Genomic DNA, 14,722 nt, shown 5'->3' on the forward strand with positions numbered 1-14,722 from the left:
AAAATAAAATTGGCAAATTATGGCATGTTTTTGTAAAGTTTTATTGGAACGAGGGTCAGGATTAGAATGAGACAGGCTCATGCAAAGGCAGGGGTGGATCCTGTCTTTATTTAAAATTTTAATATTTTGGGGCACCTCGTTGAGCATCTGACTCTTAATTTCAGCTCAGGTCATGATCCCGGGTCATGGGATTGAGCCACACCTCAGGCTCTGCACTGAGCGTGGGGCCTGCTTAAGAGTCTCTCTCTCTCTTTCCCTCTGCCTTTCTCCCACACACACTCCCTCTCTCTCTAAAAATAAAAAAATAAAAATAAAATTGTAATATTTTGCTCATCATAGTTTTTTTGCTTTAATGCAGATTTTTACAAAATATTGCATAAATATTACTTATCTTGATGACTGAGATTTTTGGTAAATTTTGTACCCAAAGAAGGTGCCTGCCTCACCCTAGTCCCAGTTCCACCTAAAGTACTTACAATCTGGTCCTTACAGAGGAAGTTTGCTGACCTCTGCTCTTATCCATTGCTTGGATTCCATTCTTCCTGAAGACTTTCTTTTTAAAGCTCACTGACTTTGATTCTAATTTGACAGGTTTAATTTTATACTGCTGCACAAAAATCATCCTGGGATCTCTTTATTGAGCTCCTGAGTGAGAGACACCATTTCTTGGATTCCATATTGTCTTCTGGACAGAAATTATCTCAGAAACTCCTCTTCTGTCTGAAAGCGATTTTAATTTTGCTCCTGCATTTACTGATAGTTTGACTAGGTATAAAATTCTAACAACAAATATATTTCCCCCCTGAGCTTTGGATACTTGGACCCACTGTTTTCTAACATTGATTACTGCTAACAAGAAGTTGCAGATAAAAATTCTGATACTGATCTGATTTTTCAGCTTTTTTTTTTTTTTTTCTCAATAGCGGTTTATTACCATCTTTCCCTTATCCTTTGTGCTGTGAAATTGCCCAGTGATGCATCAAGTGAGGTCTCTAGTCATATGTCCTATTCAGCTCTGGGCACACTCTTGTATTTGGAAGGCTCATACATAATTTTTCCTCTGGAAATTTTTCTTCTTTAAATACTTTGACTAAATTCCTATTAATCTGATGTTGAACATTCTTACTTGATCCCCTTTTTTTCCATCTCTTTCCACTGATATTTTAATTTATGAAACCACATTTTTTTAGTTCCCAGGAGCATGTTCTTTTTCCAATTTTTTCATTTTTCGTGGCACATTCTATGCCCTTATTTTATTGGTATGCATCATGATTTAATTAGTGATACTGCAAAGATTCTACCTGACATAGAAGTGTTTACAACAATTTCTTTTTTTTAAATGTTTGTTATTTATTTTTGAGAGAGAGAGAGGCAGGGCGAGGGGCTGAGAGAGAAGGAGACAGAGGATCTGAAGCGCGCACTGCACTGACAGCAGAGAGCCAGATATGGGGCTCGAACTCACGAACCACAAGATCATGACCTGAGCCAAAGTCGGATGCTTAACCAACTGAGCCACCCAGGCGCCCCCTACATCCATTTCTATTTTATGTATATTTTTGTGGGACTTTATAGTGCATATTTGTGACCAATAAAGAAACAGCTAATTGTAAGCTTTACTCCTATAAGATACATATTCTAGGGGTGCCTGACCAGCTCAGTCATAGAGCACGTGACTCTTGATCTCAGGGTCATGAATTCAAGCCCCACTTTGGACGTGGAGATTACTTAAAAATAATTAAAAAAAAATAAGATACATATTCTAAGTTTAAAAATTTTAACGTTTATTTATTTTTGAGAGACAGAGACAGAGCACGAGCGGGGAAGGGGCAGAAGGAGAGACAGAATCCAAAGCAGACTCCAGGCTCTGAGCTGTCAGCATAGACCCTGATGCGGGGCTCGGACCCACGAACTGTGAGATCATGACCTAAGCCGAAGTCGGATGCTTTACTGACGCTCCAACATTCTAAATTTTAAAGCGGCAATTTCTTTTTTCAAAAAATGAGATGGGAATTTATTTTTATCCTCCTGTTTGAGGGCAGCATTGCACAACGTCGACCAGCTAACTTGGAGGCATCATTTTCTGGGCCATAACAAAAGTAAGCTAAATGGGCTGGGTGGGCGCTGAATCCAGAATAGCTTCAATAATTCCATACTCATCTCTTCATATTCTCTTCTCCCTCCCTATTCAGATCTCTTTTCTAGAGAGTTCTTATCTGCCATGCCTGTACCTTCTCTTTCTTTCCACCCACCCCCCATTTTAATGTTCATGTTCCTGTTTGTGGGGGTGAGGGGGAGAACTCCAGCTCTTGCCCCTTGAGGGAAAGACCATGTAGCGTGAGAGTCAGGAAATGTGGTCCTACTTCTGTCCACTTCTTTCCCTTAGGCAGGAAATGCAACCCCTTGCTAATCCAACCGTGGCTCTTGACCATCAGCCTGGCCGTTATCTGGGGACTTGTTAGAAATGAAGAATCTCAGGCCTTGACACAGACTCAACCAATCAGATCCTGCATTTTAACAAACCTGCAGGTGAGTGGTGTGCACATTAAAATTTGGTCAGCACTGGGGCGCCTGGGTGGCTCAGTCGGTTAAGCGTTTGACTTCGGCTCAGGTCATGATCTCGCGGTTTGTGAGTTCAAGCCCCGTGTCGGGTTCTCTGCTGTCAGCTCGGATCCTGGAGCCTGCTTCCGATTCTGTGTCTCCCTCTCTCTCTGCCCCTCCCCTGCTCACACTCTGTCTCTCTCTCTCCTTCAAAAATAAACATTAAAAAAAAATTTTTGGTTAGCACTGACTTAGCCTCTCTGAGCCTAAACTTTCTGCAAAATGAAGTTTCAGTCCCTGTATAACGGTATTGCTCTAAAACCCTACAATTTTATGTATGGGAGGAAGACATAGCCCCTCTTTCAGAGGCACCCAGTAAATATTTTTTGATACTCTGTCTCCCAATTAGATCTTGTGAGCCAAGCCGTGAGGGGCCCTGTTGAGGTCATGGAGAATGGCCAAAGCTGTCACACATGGATTTAGGGACATACGTACGGGCAGAGAAGTTTCTCTAAGAACTGACTGTCATCCGCTCGGCTGGTGTCAGTCACATCTGGAGCCATTTGTGGGATCTCTGAATGCCACTTTCCTCCTGGATGTTGTTGTTACATCTGAAAGGCCAACAGTCCTCAGAAAGTCTCTGAGGAAATGACAGGAGTTCTCTGCAGTCTTGAGAAGAGCTCTCAGAAGAAAATAAACAGGATTCTTCTTTTTTTAATTTTAATGTTTTAATTAATTTATTTAGTTTTGAAAGAGAGAGAGTGCAAGTGATGGAGGGGCAGAGAGAGAGGGAAGACAGAGGATCTGAAGCGGGCTCTGTGCTGACAGCGGTGAGGCGGCCGCCGGGCTCGAACTCACAAACCGCGAGATCATGACTTGAGCCGAAGTCAGACACTTAGCCGACCGAGCCACCCAGGCGCCCATAAGCGGGATTCTAATTAGAAAGACAGCCACAAAAGAGCGTGGGCGTTTGGCCACGACTGTGACCTTCAAGAAGGCATTTGTCCTTGCTTCTGCTCTCTAGCTCTTAGACTGGTCTCGAGAGACACATATATTTCTGAAGCCCCAAGGGAGGACAGGAAGATCCCCTCAGTGATGCATCCACACAGGGAGGTGTAGTTCTAAGAGGCCATGCCACCAGTTGCCCCACTGGAGCCAGAAAAAGAGCTGCCCCACGCCGGGAGCTACTGCAGCGGGATTCTCCAGCGTGGTGGAAGGTCAACCCCCTCTTTGTGGCTCCCGACCCTCCCGTTACGTTGTACATCACACCTGTGATTACAGAGTAACTGTGGCTGCTGTTTTGTTAAAATAACACAGAAAGCTTTTATGATTCAAATGCCGATGAGTTCTTGTATATTTATGAAAAGTTTCAATCAGCCATAGCCCTGCCTTAAACCTCATGGCATAATACACGGTCAGCCTGGAATAGTTCACCACGGGGATCTCATCTGTAGATGAGCTCATACATTGCCTTGTTTTCTTTCTTTTGTGAGTGCCTTGATTACACCAATAGTTTGGAAACACATGGTGGGCAGACGCCTTGCATGTTACTCCTTTTATATACCCAGAGATCTAATCACAGCTCATAGCATGACAGGGGCCAAGGAAGTGCTTTGCACAACAAATGTGTGAACGAATGGCCTTGAATCTCTTTAACCTCTACCTCGTGGTTTCCAGACAGAAATAAAATATTTCCTCCAACCCTGTGCAGTCTGGGTAATATAACTGACTTTGCTTTAAAGAAAACCGTTTGCACCAAAAATCTTACGAATGTTACAATCTTATAATTCTTTGCCTTCTACGTGGAGTCTGTATCAGTCGGGGGCGTGGCAGGAAGCATGAGACACTCTCAAGAGGGGTAATTTGAGAGTTTGGTGAAGAACTGTTTACGAGGGAGTGAGCGGGATTCAGGAAAGCCAGAAGGACTCACCCACAGGGAGCAGGAGCCCAGAGGGTGGCCCTCACTAGGCAGCACCTAAAGGGAAAGTGGAGGGAGCGGGTGCTGGCAGCTGAATGGAGAGGTCTGCAAACAAGGTGATGCCTTCCAGAGAGGGATGCAGCCACCTGGCAGAGAGGGAGCCGGGAAAGGCATCACCTCAGCGTCCTGTCCTTCTGGCCACCTGTGTATGGTGAACTCCGAAGATGCACAATTATGCCGGAAAGTTTCTTTCAGTGATAACCCTCTTCTCTCCCACAGCTCTTTGAAAGGTCAGAAAATTGGTGAGCAGGGGGGAGACCATTGAATAGAAATAATAGCGCTGGAAATAATTTTGTTTTAAATGAGGTTGTGTGATCAGAAAAAGCAAAGCAAAGAAGTCGCAGGCCAAACCACTGGAAGCAAAAGCAATCCGTTCCAAGAGCATCTCAGAGAACCACCAGGCTTGGGGCACCTGGGCAGAACAATGGCCAGCCATGGGGCACTTATCGGGGTTCATAATGAAAGGGAATTAACTCTCTTCTCCATTTCGGCTGACCCAAAAAGTTCTACATTCTGGCTCACAGTTTCCTTGTAATATATGCCCAGTATTTCTTTCTTTCTTTTTCTTTCTTTCTTTCTTTCTTTCTTTCTTTTTCTTTTTCTTTCTTTCTTCCTTCTTTCTTTCCTTCCTTCCTTCCTTCCTTCCTTCCTTCCTTTCTTTCTGTCATGTTTATTTATTTTTGAGACACAGAAAGAGAAAGCACAAAACAGGAGAGGGGGAGACACACACACACACACACACACATACACACACACACACAGAATCCAAAGTATGCTCCAGGCTGTGAGCTATCAGCACAGAGCCCAACGCGGGGCTCAAACCAACGAACCGTGAGATCATGACCTGAGCCGAAGTAACAGACTGAGCCACCCGGGCTCCCCCAGTTCCCAGTATTTCTATCAATGAGATGTATTCTTCTTATTAAATCTCTGCTCCCCTCTGATTAACAAACTGAGCTCTGGAGCTCTTTCTGGAATAACAGAACCACTTAAGTTTTTCCTATCCCCACACTCACTCAGGATATAGGGGCAGTCTTAACACAGCAAGCTACATTAGCTGCACTGGGGGCTTCTCAGTGTGACTGGGAGAGACTAGAGAACATGCAGCAGGTGCGTGTTTAAAAGGGCTCCAGTCTATACCACCGTGGCAGACGCGGAGGGAAAGTGGAAGGAGAGGGGGCTCCTTTGGAGAGGCATGGACACCTCGTGCAGCACACCAGAGCCTTCCACACTGTGAACACGGCCTCCCTCACTTCGCATAGTGCTGATGTACCATAATTTATTTACACGGTCCCTTATGATAGATAATTTAGGTTGTATGGTCAAACTTCCTGATCTCTGCCAATCGGATAGGTGATAAATGATAACTCAGAGTAGTTTTAGGTGCAATTATCTCATTGTGAGTGAAATCAAACATCTTTTCATGTATTTAAGAGATTTTTGTATTTTCCTTTCTGTCAGCAGCCCGTTTGTATCCTTTCCTGTCCTCCCCCCCCCCCTCCATTGGACTGTTTGTCTTTTATTACAGATAAGGAGGCAATATCTAAATTGGGGGTGGGGGCTGAAAAACAATGGAATCAAAACTGGTAAAAGCCCACAGGTCACTATCTCTGAATTAAAATACAATGTAATTGTATTTAGAGGACAAGTCAACTCCACCGTTTACCACATTTTTTTAACTTCATAAATTTAGCTCAGCAGACAAGAAAATACACTGCTAAAGCCACTAAACTCATCACGTGAAGACTAGAAAGAATCTTGCACATTATTTAGCTCTATTGGTTCTTTGTATAGGTTTAACTGAGAGAAATCAAGGCAAGCAGCCTTCGTTAATAGAATTAGTTAACAGAAAAACCTCCAGATTACTAGTCCAGGGATCTTTGTATTCTATTTTGTTGCTCCTTTTTAATCTGCTATTTAGAGAAACCAGAATTTTCTGTCCTTGGCTGAAAGTTTCTTTTCAAAAGATATGTGACTAGCCAGCTCCAAACCCTTTGAAGAAAGCCCGGGACAGCTGAGCTCGATTTTGCTGGGGCAAGTCTCCTCACTGCTTCCCCGGCTCTCCCAGCTTTGACCTTAAGCTTCTGTAAAGGAAAGAGTTCAGCAACTCTGGGTAGACAAACACATCTTTTGGGTTTCCCTTCGGTGATAGAAGCACAGAACAAGGCAGCCCAGGCGGAGGTGTGGCCAGGAAAACCTCAGAGCCAGCACTGCGCTGTACCCCGTGATCCAAGGTAAACATACAGCCGAGTGAAGTTTCAGGCCCTTGGCTCTTTGCCTTTATGTCTGATCCCCTATAAAAGGATGTAATATTTGACGAGAAACAAAAGATTTGAGCAAACCAGGTAATCATCACGTACTGAGAGTAGATACAGGAGCTTCATTGTTTAGATCCTGGATTAATAAAAGTCCAAATGTAAGGATTCCAGCAGAAGCAGTGGCCAGGGAACAAGACAGCCCCTACTTAGAGCTCCAGGCTCAGTAAGGATACGTTGGAGGATGAGGAACCAGACGCCAAGCTCTCTTCTTAAGTAGAGCAGAAATCAGTTCATGCCCACATGTCATTCTGGCAGTCTCTGAAGAAAAACAGGGATTCCTAGGTGAGAATGAGAGAATGGGCTGGGCTGAGTTGTGCCATGAGGGAGAGAGAGTAGCAGACCATCTCTGATGGATCACACGCAGGGCCATCCAGGAGAAAACTGCCTGCCCGGTCAGGAGTGCCCTGTACAGCAGGACAGCTTGTGTGCTGCTCAAAGGCACCATCTGAAAGAGTGCACAGGCTGAAATCCAGCCTGCCTATCACTACTGGGTGCAGGAAAGGATTCTTTTTGCAAAGGCAACTTCAGGGCTGCATCTGGGAGCACCTTTTCCTAATTCAGGCAGAGGTTGTCACAAAGTCCCCTGGCAGCCTGAGAGCTTATTATAAATGCAGAATCTCAAGCCCTCGCCCCACCCCAACCACTCAATCAGAACCTTCCCATTAACGAAATTCCAGGTTGACTCGTTAGTCTGAGAAGCACTGCCTTTAAAGCACAAGAGAACATGTTTTACTTTGCAGCGGGGGAAACAGATACACAGGAAAGTGTTGTGTTTAGAGAAGAGGCGGGGTCGCACTCAGGCCTCCTGAGCTCCAGCCCTCTACTGGCTTTTCCAGTAACCTTTTATTAACTCTGATCTGTTTGATCATCGTAGCACAGCACAGGGACACATGGCCTGAGTCCCTCGTTACTTTTAGAGTTCTAAGCCTCCCGAATCCTCAAGACTTGCAACATCTTTTTTTTTTTTTTTTTTTTTTTTTTTTTCAAGACTCCCTGTTCACTTCAGAATGGGGATCCTCAGGGGGCGCCTGGGTGGCGCAGTCGGTTAAGCGTCCGACTTCAGCCAGGTCACGATCTCGCGGTCCCTGAGTTCGAGCCCCGCGTCGGGCTCTGGGCTGATGGCTCAGAGCCTGGAGCCTGTTTCCGATTCTGTGTCTCCCTCTCTCTCTGCCCCTCCCCCGTTCATGCTCTGTCTCTCTCTGTCCCAAAAATAAATAAAAAAAACGTTGAAAAAAAAAATTAAAAAAAAAAAAAAAAGAATGGGGATCCTCAGATGATATCTGACCCAGAGCAGTGGAGGCTCCGGCCCTGGTCCTGCTGAGAGATCCTTCCTGGATTCTAGCTGGCACCCAGGTCTAAGAGCGTGAGGACAGGGGGCGTCTCCAGGGCAGACAGAGTCACACGGCATGCACATACATCCTGCCCTTCTACTAGACTTTTTCTTTACTTGTCTTATTATTATTATTACTTAGGAGAGCACAAGCAGGGCTAGGGGTGGAAAGACAGGGGCAGAGGATCCGAAGCGGGCTCTGTGCTGACAGGCTGACAGCAGTGAGCCTAACGCAGGGCTCGAACTCCCAAACCGCGAGATCATGATCTGAGCTGAAGTCAGACACTCAGCAGAGCCACCCAGGTTCTCCTTTACTTATCTTTTTACTTAGAGTTTTAGTACTCTTCTAAGGGCCTCGGCCACCCACTTGGCCTGTCACACAGTCCCCAAGAACTTAACTGTTCTTTGCACTCCTGGTCCCTGCAGACAGATTGTACCATGGAAGGTCTTTCAACTGAAGCTGTTCCGTTATCGTTGGTATCATTTCTCTCAATTACTTTCTATTTCTCTCTTTCCCTCTCTCTCAGATTAAGTCACCTTACTAGTACTGCTAGGTGACATCTAGCCTCCAAGAACAGAGAGGAAGTCTTGAGCCAGAAGTATTGAGGAGGGATTCAGAATTTTTTTTTTTAATTCAGATGTGCTGTAAAAAATCAATGCATCTGTAAAATTCTGGTTATAATGCATCCGTTTGAAGTAGCAAGCATCGTCTCACGGTTAACCTGTCTGCTAGCCGCTTCTCAGAGAAGAGCTGTTCTGTTTTTCTCCTTAGGTTTTCTCATTATTGCTTACTTTCTGACCTCTTTCTCCTCTGACCTCCCCTCTCCCCTGCCCACTCTCTCCTTTCCCTCTCCTTCTCTCCCCTCCCCTTCCCACCAGAGGGGACCTCTTTCATTTTCTGTAAGCCGATTATGACTTCCCAAGCTCTCCTTTGTGAGTCCCGGGAAAGAAAGGAAGGCAGTGGAAACAGGTGTCCACAACAGGCTTTCCCAGTGTGAGAGCCCATTCCCAATCAGGGGTTCCTCCATCTACACCCTCCGTCCCTCCGTTCCAGGGGCTGGAGCCCGGGGACCCTGACACTTGGGCACACAGAGGCTGCCGTCTCTCCAGCGGCTGCGCCTCCTTGCTCAGGAAGCCATTGATTTCTGTCCCTGCTCACAGACCGCCCTTCCTTCCCTCCCCACTTCTAGCCGTTTGTCAGGTGGGCAGAAAGACGGGGAAGGAGTTTCTACCTGATACTTTCTATTAGGACAAAAGCCAGGGAAGCAGCAGCGGTCTTGGCCTGAGAAAATAGGGGGTGGGGTCAGAAGTGTAAGGAAAGTGGAGACTTTACATTTTTGTATGACCACCGATCGAGGACACAGAAGGATGCTTGGGTGGCCCCGTGACTTTCTTACAGCCTGCTGGTGCTGGTGAAGAGGAGGATTTAGACTCATATGCGTTTTCTTCTCTCTCTCCTCTCACTTGCTTGGCCTTCCCAGCAAGGAGGGCGTTTTTCCAGAGGAGTCTCAACTCACTGACAATCACGTTATGGGGAATGAGGAGACGGAGGAGACATTCCAAGCCACAGATCTCATTAATTGGATCTGTTGCTTCACCTCTCTGACCCTGAATTCTATTGGACATAAAATTAGGATAATGCCAGTGATCCAATCCATTGCACAGGGATATTTTCTATGTGTGTGAAAGAATTTTGAGAAGTATAAAATTGCTCGAGGAGTAGAAGGAGCTGCTAACCTCAACTCACCGCTTCGGTGCTCTGTGGATATAAGGTTGGGGATGAATTCTTTACCAGTCAAAGAGTTTACAATACAATCAGGGAGGTAAGATATAGAGCCGTCAATAAAAGCTGATAATACGAGACAGCATGGAGTAAGGAACAGAGATTTGGTACAGTACAAATGAGTAGCTAGAGACCTACAAGTTGTAAAAAGAAACAAAAACAAAAACACAAAAACACAGATCAAAGAGTGACTTAGGAAGTCCCCTTGAAGAGACGGGAGCTATTAGGGGTTGAATTCTGTCCCCCAAAAAGATACATTGAAGTCCTACCCCCAAGACATCACATGTGATCTGATCTGGAAAGAGAGCCTTTGCAGAGGTAATTAGTTAAAATAAGGTCACACTGGGTAAGGGTGGGCCCTTTTAATCCACCGTGATCACTATCCTCATAAGGAGGGCAGAGAGAGGGGCGCCCGGGTGGCTCAGTGGCCAACTCTTGGTCTCAGCTCAGGTCATGATCTCACGGTTCATGAGTTTGAGCCCCAGGTAGGTTCTGCACTGAGAGTGTGGAGCCTGCCTGGAATTCTTCCTCCTTCTGTCTCTGCCCCTATCCCACTTGTGCTCTGTCTCTCTCTCTCTCTCTCAAAATAAATAAATAAACTTAAAAAAAATTTTTTTACAAAGAAGGGCAGAGAGAAACACAGGGAGAATGCTACTTGAAGACAACACACGCACACACACACACACACACGAACAGAAATACCATGAGATGCGGAAGACTGCTGGCAACGATGAAGCTAGGAAGAGGCAAGGAAAGGTCCTCCCCCACAGATTTCACAGAGAGCACAGCCAGCCGACACCTTAATCTTAGAGCTCTGGCCTCCGGAACCGTGAGGCCGATTTCTATTGTCTTAATCCACCCAGTGTGGGTGCTTTGTTCAAGCAGCCCTTGGAAACTAAAACAGGAGTTGAACAGGGTCTCACAAGCTTTGCTGAATTGCCACAGGCAAAGCAGACGAGCAGGAGATTCTTTGTATGACATCGGATCACAGAGAAGTGTTTACCGGTCAAGTTAATCATTTCTCAACATGCTGTCATATACTGGAATGCTATCTGTGTTCCGCCTGGATAAGATCAGCAAGTTCTATTTTACTATCTAGTAATCCGTATTATCAGAACTTTGCTACCCAATGTATTGGGCTTGGCTGCACAAACCCTCTTTTAAATACTTCTCCTTGCCCTTTATCTATTTATTGTCCATGAAGAGTCACGCTGACCCTGTTTTCATTTTTAAAAAATCAGTGTTTGGCTTTCATGTTGATTGATGCGCAGATCTTAGCGGTACCCAAATTTCCTGATAAATCTTGACATTCAGCTCTAAGGAAAGCAGCATGAGAGCCGCAATAAGAAAGCCCTAAAGCACTCGGAGCACGGTTTGGTACTCAACAGATTTTGCTTCAAGGAAATCCTGTTCTCTGAAGAAGCTGCTATGGTCTGCTGGCCCAGTATCCTACCTTGAGAAAGATCTAAGAGCCATATTTACACGTGCAGCTGTCATAGGTCCAAAGTAGCCATTAGTAATGATTCGGTAAATAGAATAACTTCAAATGTCCCTGAATACATATTTGCAGGATAACAGACCATTGGATGAGATGTTCCTCTTTTAAATAAGCCCAGTTTTTAAAAAGGAGACTCTGGTTAGGTTACAAGCACACTGGGGAAGGCTGCCCTCATTTCTGTGTGCTACCGGGTAACCTATCGTGGTTGTGTCTGACCACGTCTTGGCATCCTTTGGGCTCTCTAAGGGTGATGTGGACTGGGCAACATTTATTTAATGCAACGTTCAGGATACTAACCAGTGTTCTAAGCTTAGAGCAGCGGCTTTTGCTTACATGTCCCCAGAGTTAGTAATAGATGTCTATGTGCTACTTGCCTTGTTTCATAAAATCTAACAGGAATCATCCGTTTAAACTCAAGTAACCAATGGTCTAATTCAAGCATCACCTATGCATCCTGAAGATTAAGATTTTATAGTCTGGAGCCAGACTGCCTGCAATTCAGCATGCTTGCTCTGAAACCTTGTCCAATTTATTCAACCTTTCTGAACCTCAGTTTCTTCATCAGTAAAATAAGGATGACAGCAGTACGTACCTCCTAGGACTGTTGTGAGGCTTACCTGAGTTGCTGCACGGTAGGCCTTTAGGGCAGGGTCTGGCATACGGTAAACGTTCAGTGAGTGCTTCTTATGATTTCTTGTTTTTAGCTAAATTATATGAAGTCCAATAAAATATTTTACACTAATCAGAAATTCTACTTTGCAATGGTATGTGTCTCAAACTAATTTTTAGTCATTATTAAATAGTTTATTTCTGAGATGTCTTTTTTTTAAATGTTTATTTATTATTGAGAGACAGAGAGAGACAGAGCATGAGCAGGGGAGGGGCAGAGAGAGAGGGAGACACAGAATCGGAAGCAGGCTCCAGGCTCGGAGCTGTCAGTACAGAGCCCGACGTGGGGCTCAAACTCACAAACCGTGAGATCATGACCTGAGCAGAAGTTGGACGCCTAACCGACTGAGCCACTCAGGCGCCCCTTATTTCTGAGATGTCTCTTAACACCTGGTTTATACAAGGGAGAAAAAATAAAAGGGGTCATTGGTGGTAAACAAAATATTGGAAATCACTGTGTTTGGGTTTTTTTTTTTTTTTTAATTTACATCCAAATTAGTTAGCATATAGTGAAACAATGAATTCAGGAGTAGATTCCTTAATGCCCCTTACCCATTTAGCCCATACCCCCTCCCACAACCCCTCCAGCAACCCTCGGGTTTTTTTTTTTTAAAGACTATTTTGTTTACATTGTGTTGACACGGCATCCAAAATCATAAAGGGCACGCCCACTCAGAAAACCCAGTCCTTAGAAGCATAATCCTAGTACAATGATAGTGATTTAGTAATCGGACACAGTATCTAATTCTGTCAATTTCCCATTAACATATCCAAAGAGATTCAGAAAACTAAAAATGAAAATGGACACTTAGTAACACTCTAATACTAAAATCTGGGAGGAATCTCCACTAGATTCAGGTTTTTCCTGAAGACAAGGAGAAACTTCCTCAGGATGATCAATGCAAACTGCAAAGCACCAATATCTTTGCATTTTGGATGCAGCATTGAAGGTGCAGACACTGTCCTCATCATTGAAGACTAGAACGCTTTCCTGTCCACCCCCCAAGCTGAGCCAGGTGTCTCTTTGTTCACTGTCTGAGTTCCCAAGACAGCCTCTGCGTTCTTCTATCATATCACTTGCCACATCATACCAATACTATCTGTTTATAGGTCTACGTTTGAATCTAAATTGTAGGAACCGTCTACTAGTCATATCTGCATCTCCAATAACTGGAAGGGAGCTGAACAAAGAGAGAGAGTGAAGAAAGCTCTGGGATACCCAGAGGACTTTCCCTGAGTCGTTGGCTGAATACCTACCTGCACATGTGTGAACCGCGATGCCACGTGGATGAGAAAAGAATCGCCAGAAAGCAGCTGACAGAAACAATTTCTAGAGCGTATGCAAAGCTAGAGATCGTCCCTGCTTTGACCAGTCCGGGGCGGGGAGAGACCTCCTAATACGCGAGCATCAGCAGTGCTGTGCTACCCTGGGCTTGTACAAACTTGAGACAGCTGATTGTTACATCTCAGGGATTTTGAGAGCTGTTTGGTGTCACATTGGCAGATTGAAGCTGGCTGTAACAGGAAGTAAACAAACACCGTCAACTGGGTTTTTATTTTTCTTAGAGAACCAGTTGGTAAATATTCACCAGCACATCACTGAGCCCGGAGTAGGGTCTTTAGAAAGAACCGTGCTTTAGTAGTTTAGTAAATTTGTCCTAGGAAAAATCTACCCTAGGAAGAAACAAAGACAAAAACAAAAACAAAAACAAAAAAAGGCAAACCTCAAAAGGATCAAGCAGACCTACAAGTAACTTCACATTAATGTAACCTCAGTTAAGGTCAGACACTCTTGAAAGTAATAAAACAAAATCCAGCTCTTAACATCATAACATTCATAATAATATGAATAGCCTACATCCATTAAATAAATTTAATTCATTATCAAAAGCACTTTCACAAAGAAAACTCCAGGCCCAAAGGATTTCACTGAATTCTATGAAACAGTTAAGGAGGAAATAAAACCAAGTCTATACAGACTTTTCTAAAAAATAGAATTCAAAATGCTACGAGGCCAACATCACCTTGCTATCAAGATAAGGCAAGAACATTACAAGACATTACGTCACATTACATTACATTATATTACATTACATTACATGACATGACAAGGACACTGTAGACCAATATCCCTCATGAACAGAGATACAAAATGCTCAGCAAAATATTAACAAGTCAAATCCATCAGTCAGTAAGGATAATAATAAATGATAAGCAAGTATTGTTTATCCCAGGAATGTGATGTCAGTCTAACATTTGAAAAATCAATCCATATAATTCACCACATTAACACATTAATGTAAGACTCTGTATCATATGATTCCATTTATATGAAATTCTAGAAAACACAAAATTGGAATGGCAGGCAGCAGATCAGTGATTGTCTGGGATTGGGATGGAAGGAGGGGATGGACTGCAAAGGGGCACAAGGGGGTATAATGGAAATGTTACATTTCTTTTTTTTTTTTTTAATTTTTTTTTTCAACGTTTATTTATTTTTTGGGGGACAGAGAGAGACAGAGCATGAACGGGGGAGGGGCAGAGAGAGAGGGAGACACAGAATCAGAAGCAGGCTCCAGGCTCTGAGCCATCAGCCCAGAGCCCGACG

The sequence above is a fragment of the Leopardus geoffroyi genome, chromosome B1, assembly GCF_018350155.1.
Source record: "Leopardus geoffroyi isolate Oge1 chromosome B1, O.geoffroyi_Oge1_pat1.0, whole genome shotgun sequence".
Taxonomy (NCBI): domain Eukaryota; kingdom Metazoa; phylum Chordata; class Mammalia; order Carnivora; family Felidae; genus Leopardus; species Leopardus geoffroyi.